The sequence below is a fragment of the Meleagris gallopavo genome, chromosome 22, assembly GCF_000146605.3.
Source record: "Meleagris gallopavo isolate NT-WF06-2002-E0010 breed Aviagen turkey brand Nicholas breeding stock chromosome 22, Turkey_5.1, whole genome shotgun sequence".
NCBI lineage: Eukaryota > Metazoa > Chordata > Aves > Galliformes > Phasianidae > Meleagris > Meleagris gallopavo.
Window position 1 is genome coordinate 11,175,371 of NC_015032.2, and position 8,389 is coordinate 11,183,759.

The 8,389-nt window shown below is 43.1% G+C and overlaps 1 long non-coding RNA gene across 1 annotated transcript; it reads right to left on the reverse strand.

Moving 5' to 3' along the window:
- Window positions 1–5,881: 5,881 nt before the first annotated feature.
- Window positions 5,882–8,380, reverse strand: LOC104914069. The gene is made up of 3 exons (XR_004161836.1): window positions 6,855–8,380; window positions 6,384–6,554; window positions 5,882–6,254 (listed from the first exon to the last, which is right to left on the reverse strand). It is a non-coding gene; the product is annotated as an uncharacterized LOC104914069 (long non-coding RNA).
- Between the last annotated feature and the right edge of the window lie 9 nt (window positions 8,381–8,389).

Sequence of the window (8,389 nt, forward strand, 5' to 3'; positions counted from 1 at the left end):
GTGTGCTCCTTCAAAGGCTTTAATTCACCACAGATCCCGATAAGGATGCAGTGTCTGAAGCAAACTGGTCTGTGCTGTTCCTGCAGAAGAAGCAGGAAGTGTGCAGCAGGAAGCACTTTTTCACTCTCAGGGTTTACACTGTCTCTAGAAGGCCTTGGTAAAGCTAATGCTGCATCTGCTGGGCAGGGGTTTTGTCAGCACCAGAGCTGGAGTTAGGAGCCCTGCGGGGCTCTGCTTCTCTGCAGTACCCACAGCAGCAGAATTTCTTACTCACAGAAACTGTATTCTCTCAAACTGTGTTTATGGAAACTTTGTTACTATGAAGAAATAAAAGCCTTTATCTTCGGAGGAACACTTAGACTAAAAGAAGTCCACGTAATTATTTTTCTCCTATGTAACCCGCAGTAATACCATCTCAAATGAATAAACTGGAAGGGATTTACAGCTGAGTTCTGTTTGCCCTTTCATTTCTGATGGTTTAATTTTTGCATTTGCTTCCACAGAACAATTCACCTTCATTCCTATCTGACCTCAGTCATTGAAGCTTAAAATGTTCCCAGTTGTGTGCGTTCTCTGCGTGTGCCACTGTGCACAGGCTTTGTGAGAGGGAAAAGAAAGGCCAGTCATGTTAGCTTACTGAAAAAGAAAACAAACAAACAGCAAAAACCTCAGAAGAACCTCATTATTCAGTAATAATCCTTTTGCAGCAGAAAAAATGTCATGCAGGAATTAGTGTAACATTGGCAAAATTGAGCCAAAATCTGACGTTTTACACAGAATAGCACGGACACAAATCGCACAGAGCTCTTCCAGCGTAGCAAACCCCAGCACCAAACTCTGCCCTTCCACACGTGAGCGGGCACCGTCTTGCTGAAAGAAGGTTCCCAGGCGGCAGCCGGCCCACGGCAGCACGACGGTAACGGGCTGGGAAAGCAAAACCCCTCCCGAGCATCCTGGGCTGAGCTCACAGCCGGTGCGGGGACGCAGCTGAAGGCCTGGGCTGAGCTCCTCGGCAGAGCTTCCCTGGTGCTGCTGTCTGGGGAATGTCAGCGCAATCAGCCTGGCAGAAGTTGGGGAATCTGTGCACAGAGCTAGCGCTTGGGGCTTGATTTTGAAAATGGCTCGAAGGGTTCTTAGCTCTAGGAAGCGTGTTTCTTTTCTCCCTCCCCCTTCGGAGCAGAGCACGGTGGCAAATGTTCATCACCTGTTCGTCGGCCGCTCCGCCCGCACTGCGAGAGGACGGGGAAGCAGGAAAACGAAAATCAAACAAATGCGGGGAAAGGGCTGGGGTTACCGGGCGGCGGGGAGAGGGGAGAGAGCTAACGTGGCCTGAAGGAAGGCGGTATCCTCTCGTGCTGTCTGAGTAATAATTCTCAAAATGGGGAAGCAGTTGAAGCAGTTTGCTGCCGGTGTTGGGAATATTTGGGGTAACTATCTCTTGCTCTGATCAAGGAATACTTGATCTCTTTAACTAGCATTAGAACCCGGTGAGATCTGGCAGCATACCATGCCTTTGTCAACTGTCATGCTAATACCTCGTTTTAAGCGAGTGCTCGTCCTTTTTTTATATACCCTTTCAAATGCGCATTTTTGCCATACCAGCTCGATGGCATTTCTAAACGCTAAAAAGCCTCAGATTTTTTCCCCCTTCGTTTCTGATACAAGGAGGAAGCGTGGATGAGGCTGCAAGCGTAGCAAGAAGCAAGTAATGATAACAAAGAGAACAAGCTCACGGAATTCTTTCTGTTATCGGATTAGGAAAAAAGAAACCGTCGCAGCCCTCCCAGAATGGTAATTCCACTTCAGGAGTGATCAATATTAGCTTTCCATTTATAGAGCACCTTTCATGGGGAGGCCATGCAGTGTTTATAAATTAATAAACACATGTGCAAGAATCCCATCATCCATTATTAACACATCGGCACTTTCAGACCATGAGAGACAATTATTATTTGTAATGCTGAAAGTTTATGACAGAGTGACAAAACTACTTTTTGTTTCCCATTCTCTCTGCCATACAGTTCAGCTGTTTAAGAGCTGTAATAGCACTATAGCTGAATGAGAGGACACATTCTAAGGTAAATAGTTTTGCAAAAGTCCATAGGTCGCCCTGAAAGTAACGCCTCCCATTTATTTCAGCGGAGACTACAGTAGATACAAAGAGCACAATAACACTGTTTGATAGAGTAAATTCTCAGCTACAAAACATGATTTGCTGTGTGTTTTCACCAGTGATGAACACGAGCCTGCATACCACACTCATAACCATCTGCACCAGTGACTGTCACTGTCACCACTGCTGAAACACACCACCATGGCCTCACTGTGCCACTATCCACTGTTTGGTCTCCATAAACGTTCAGCAAGTGTCAGTGAATATCAGTGAGTGCCATTTTTTTCCACATGGAAGAAAACACTTCCATACCTTTGCTCCCTACACACTCCCACATCAGACACCAATCTGTCAATCTGCCCCTCTGCTGCCAGCTGTCACACAGTGCACATTGCAGTGGCACATTGGCAGGAAGGTTCAACCCTTACCACCACAGCACCACCATCTGTCTCTGACATTATGAGCCAACATCATAAAATAGGAGGCATTACTTTTGGAGCAGCTCTCGTGTGTGTCCAGAAACTCATTTAACTGATCACAGTGCATCTCACAGTGTCTGTGACAATCTCAAAACAACTACAAGGTGAATACTTTCTTAACTCTGAATCAATATGCATGAACATCTCCAGTCCCTCCGTTACTGCTGCCCACAGGCAGATAATTTCGTTTCCTTGCCTGTGGTTCAGTTCCTACAGCTCAGCCTTCACATTCACTTCAGCAGCAGTGAGCACTGCTCCTGAAGGCACTGTGTCTTTGAATGCTGCAGTTCCCACAATGGGAGGAATCCACCTGGAGATAGCCCCTTCCTTTAAGAACATCTTGAGATGCTCAGACGGCCTATTTCCATTATTTTGGGAATACACAACCTAGGTTGAAACACAATGTAAATAACATTGTTAGCAGGTCTGAAATTTCAGTTCCATTTGTTTAAGAGCAAAACAAAGAAAAAGCTTTTAATGGAAGGCAAAACAGAAAACAATCCCAAAAGGAGAAGTGAAGAAAAAGGTTGCACTTGAATTTCATTTACAGCATCATTCAAGTGACAGAATTGAAACAGGCTGCAAACTCCTTCAGACCTGTGATCTCTGCAAGGTTTGGGATCTTGCTATAAACCAACTTATTCTGTAGCAAGTGTGAACATGTGGAGGGAAAAATGTTTTATTATTGAATGATTAAGCATATAATCTTATCAAAACAATACATTTAGGCCTCAATCTTAGAGCCATTGTGTAGCTACATTTCTACATGTGAATAGTCTGCTCAGAGCTGGGCTTTTAATGGGAAAAATTTCTCACTATTTGACAAATAGTGTCAATTGCTAAATAGCATGAGTGGCTGCGTTCTTATTTTTGCCATAGCCTAAGAAGTGGAAAGAAGTAGTTTATAAACTGAGAGTGAGAAAACTGGAAGCCCAAACTAATCAAGGAAGAGAGTGGAATAACAGATCTCTAGATCTGACCCTTGATATTCAGAGTAAAGGCCAGGTGATAGCAGAGAGGACAATCTAAAAAGTTACAAGAAAAATTTAGGGCCTCTGCTCCTGGTAACAGAGCACATTTGGGGCGGAAAGTATGAGTCCAGGATCTTCAGTTTATTCATCTTTTTTTTTTGTTTCCATAGCTTATATTTCACCTGTGTGTTTCTTTTCATTGCCTGCACAGTGCAGTCTGTGCACGCTTGGAGTTTGCTTCTGTTTTCAGTCCTGAGGGAAGAGCTGCTGTGCACTAGCCCTCCTCTCTTCCAGCTGCATCACTCCAATGAAAGACGTGACTTCTCCATGCAAATCTTCATTCTCCTTTAGTGACCACAGTAGTGCTTTGCTGCTCTCATTGCTAATGTTATGTATGTTATCAACCAACTCACGTGCACTTAAATAAAATGACAGTAAGTTCCCGAAGACCTTTTACCCATTAGTTATAAGAAAAGAGAACATTCACATCACAGCGTGCCCTCATTTTGAAAACGGAAATTTGCAGAACCAGGTACAGGAATAAAAGTGTACCTTGAGCAAAATGAGCTGGGAGAAAGTGATGCATTTTTGCTGAGAAATCTACGTGCTATTGAACAAGCTTCTGTTTACGTCTTCTCCTACACTACATGTGCTTGTGATAAATGAAAAGAAACGGCGTGTCATGCTTCAAGTCTGTTAAAGTTCATACTCAGTGAAAACAAAATCAAGGTCAAATAGAAAATCTTTAATAGCTGTACTGCCAGCGTGCCCCACAGGACTTGAGTCTATGTGTTTATACAGACAGGATGTATAAAATACTGGAAGAAAAAAATCTGCAGCTTCTTTCTCATTATAAAAATAAACAGTTCTATGTTAAATTTACTGCTGGTAAAGTTAACTGGACCTACAGATTTTAGTTGTGTGAAAAAACCTTAGGAATACAAATGCATTTTTAAAGAATGCAGTACTTTGGCCTAAAATGCACAGGGGGGTGGGGGAGAACAAAACCACAACCCCCCAAGCTGCTGCTGCTGACAGAGGGAGGCTGGTAACTGAATCTGCACCGAGGAGATAGCTGCTAATGCAAGAGCAGGGCACATTCTTGGGGGGGAGGGAGCCTTGTGCATGGCTGCAGCACAGTCGCTCCATGGATTATCTGATGTTGCAAGAACCTGATTGCTTGCAGCTTTCTCATCACTGTCTCATCTGTGTCTTCATTTAGTAAACCTAATCATGTGAGCATGTTAGTCAAATCTGAGACCGTGCCTAACTACCAAACTGCCCCTGCAGCAGGCGTTTCCTGTAAACACACCACTGTGTGCGCTTCTGCAGAGGCAAAAACATGAGAATCATCTGACACGATTGGATTTTCTTTTAGTCGTTGCTGAAATAATGCTGAAAGACGTAATTTGTGTGAAGGGGAAATTCAAAAACAAGCCACAGAACACTGATAAAGCTTTCTCATCAGTCTGCCTCTTTTCTACTCTCAGCTGAATATCTCACAAACAATTTATGAATAGTTTTGTAAGCAAAGAAGTAAAATGATCCCGATTTTACAAATAAAAATCGTGGTGCATAAATGAATACTGTAGAATTTTGTATTCAAACTCATGGAAAAATCATCTCACAAAACACTTCTGAAATTTGTTCTCTAGCTTTGAGCCATTAAGTTACTCTCTGAGCATGGTTTTGAGCTTATCTCCTTAAAAGCAAAAACACTGCATATTTACTTTATTTATGCATTCATGCCAGCATATGGAGAGTTTCATATAATGGCTTGATTGCTCGAGCAGGGCTTTTTTCTTTCTTTTTTTTTTTTTTTTTTTTTTTTTTTTAAACCTGCCTGCTTTTGTGTGCCTTGTGAGACAACTTGCCCAAGATCACACAGAACGTCTGTGGCCACACTGGGACAGAGCCCAGATCCCCAAATCCCGTTTGTGCCCTAACCACACTGCAGTCCCTATTAAATAGCTGCTTACGTGTGATTCTAAAATGAGAGAGTCCCTGTGCTAAAGAATGAAGCTTGGCTGATCTCCTGCTCCCAGGTATTGCCTGGATATTTTGCTGTTCAGATCAGTTATTTTAAACAAACACCCATGGTAACTCTCGAAAGACTTAATTTTAGGTAAAGGCTTCCTGTTGCTTGGTCAGCTCTGTTTTCATTCTCTCTGACAGCCAGTGTTTTCTCATGTGCAGTAGAGCAGGGCTTGAACCAGTTTACAAGACTTTTAGCACAATTTTTTTTAAAGAATGTAAATTTACATAATGTAATTCAAAAGAACATAAATGCAAATTTAAGTACATTAGGAGTTTTGGGACTGAAACTAAACATTTCAACTTTCAGCAATGTTATTTTATTTTTTTCTGCTGTTACGGAGGAGATTATCACAATTTTGGGCTTGCTGCCTGGTTCCAAAGTCTAGTTTGGAGTTGAGTTTAATATTGCAGACTGTGTAGTAACATACAGTGCAATACAGTAAACACAGGTCTGTCAGCCTTTCCTGTGTGTTTGCTGTCAAATTTTTTACACCATACATAATATACCAAGTACTGAAGATTCTCCAGAAAAGCAGCAAATGTCCCCAGCACAACACAAACTCGGGGAGAAAATATAAGATTTATTTTTACAAGTTGGCCCTTGCCTCATATCAAACATCTTCAGTGCCATGAGCATAAATCATTGTGGCTAATCTGTAAAAATAAATTGAATGTTTTCAGTTCAGTCACGTGATGTGATGTTATATGATGCATTTTGAGGGAAAAAAAAAAAGTTTAAGATATGCTTAGCCTCTCATTTTTTTCCTGAAACAATTCTTTTACCTTCTTATGTTTTCCATGGTGGTATCATATCTGAGTGGATAAAAACCACACGGCTTCTGTGTTCTCTGTTCAACCATGTTTATAGTCACCCAGAGTCCTGGCTCCAGTGGAAGTCCTTAAAACCACCCCGTGGCTTTAAGGAGGTCAGCATGCTTCACCTGGACGAGCAGACTATTTCAAAAAGGAGTGAAAAATGAAAGGGGGGAAAAGTAATGAGTGTTAGCATGTCATGAGAACAACAAATATTGTAAAACGTGATTCAGAGAGCTTTGCAGGAGGCAGAGTTGGAGGTTAAAAGGAAAGGCAGAAGAGTTTGTTTGTTTATTTAAAGGTTTTGGGCACTGAACTTGTTTCAAGTCTTCGATATAAGGACTTTTAAATGATAAAATCTGCACTTTTAGCAGTCATGACTTTTAAGGAGTCACATGACTCAGAACACCAAGTATAGCAAAACTAGTAACTCACACCCACCTTCACTGAAATTCAGCTTTGTTCTTTCTGCCTTGCTGCCAGTGGAAAATAATCGATACTGAAACACACATGCAAGTCCCACTGAAGTTGCTGCTCTTGTGCTTCGCCCTGGGAGTGTTTGTGGAATCAGGTTTGGTTACATAGTACACATTAATGTGCAGCAACTTAGAAAGAAATGTGAAGCTCTTGCAATAAAGTGTAATATTTTGCATGTGTGCACAGACATCTTGTTCAGACCCATCATTCTGCAAAAATCACACCTAAAAAGATCAACTAAAAATGCTCATTGTGCAACAGCCACTACAACACTGGTTGATACACTCCTGTATCAACCAGTGGGAGGGCCAAAACCTAACGCCTCAAACCTGTACAGAAGCAGACTAAGGCAAACCCCAGGTCTCAGTTTGCACAGCAGATTCACAGAGGCATTTTTTAACCGTCAGGAAACTAGTATAAGGGCACATCATCTCCCTGTATGACTAATTGAAGGTCACAGACAGAGAAATTCTAAAAGTTTGGCCTTATATGTTGTGGTCTTCTTTTCATTAAAAGAATTCCATTTCAAGTTGCTGTGATGCAAGATTCAAATTTACCAATAAAGATATTTCATCTTCCAGAATAGTGCGGTGAGAATATTGCCACATTCGGAAAGTTCTTTGATTAATCTTTGTATGACATACGAGTGACCTCAATTTCAACCAGAGTAGTGTTGTTCATTTTAGGTTGGGAGAAGTTTGGGGGGGGAGGGGAAAGGTAAAAAAGTAAAAATCCACCTACTTTTGGCTGTATTTCTTTGAGAAGTGTCCTGCATCGGGGCATGCTGGGTTTGATACCCGTGTGAACTCACTAACATGAACTAAACCAACTTGAACAGGTCTTGGTGTGCCTTTGGGGGAAAAGCAGACACACGGAAACCTCGCCTCTCGCACATCCCATTGAGGAAGGTGCTAACCTCAGGGCTAGCAGAGATTAAGCACTTTGCCAACAGCATTGTGGATTTAAGTCAGCAAAGCTCCTCGTTTTCAACTGGAATAGCAAAAAAATTGTTATAATTCTTCGCCAGGTTCACTTAGGCCCAGTTTAGCATCCGCACCCTTACAGAAGTAACAGCGCCAACCCGAGGAGCCGAGTGCTCGTGTCCGTCAGCAGCAGCACAGAGCACAGAGCCGCCGGGCCGCGTTTGCTCTGTTCAGGGCACTTTTCCCAGCCGTCCCATCCAGCGCAGCAGCGGCACGCCGCCATTTGCTCCTTTTCCCCTCATGGCACGGAGCGCCCTCCATGCGCTGCATACATGTACGTACGATGCTGTAGTTTACTGCCGTGACATTTATTTGGTTTACTGCCGTGATATTTATTTATCACCAAGTGTAGTGCTGCGCAGCACTGAGCGGCTCTTTGGGCTCCTCAGCCCGCTTTGCCTCTGGAAGACCCACAACGAGCACAGGATGAGGCTCCCGCGGCCTACGGCCGGATTTACACGTGCAAAGCGGCGGCGGCTCCTCCCGGGCCCGCATTCCGCCCGTCCTCGCGGCACG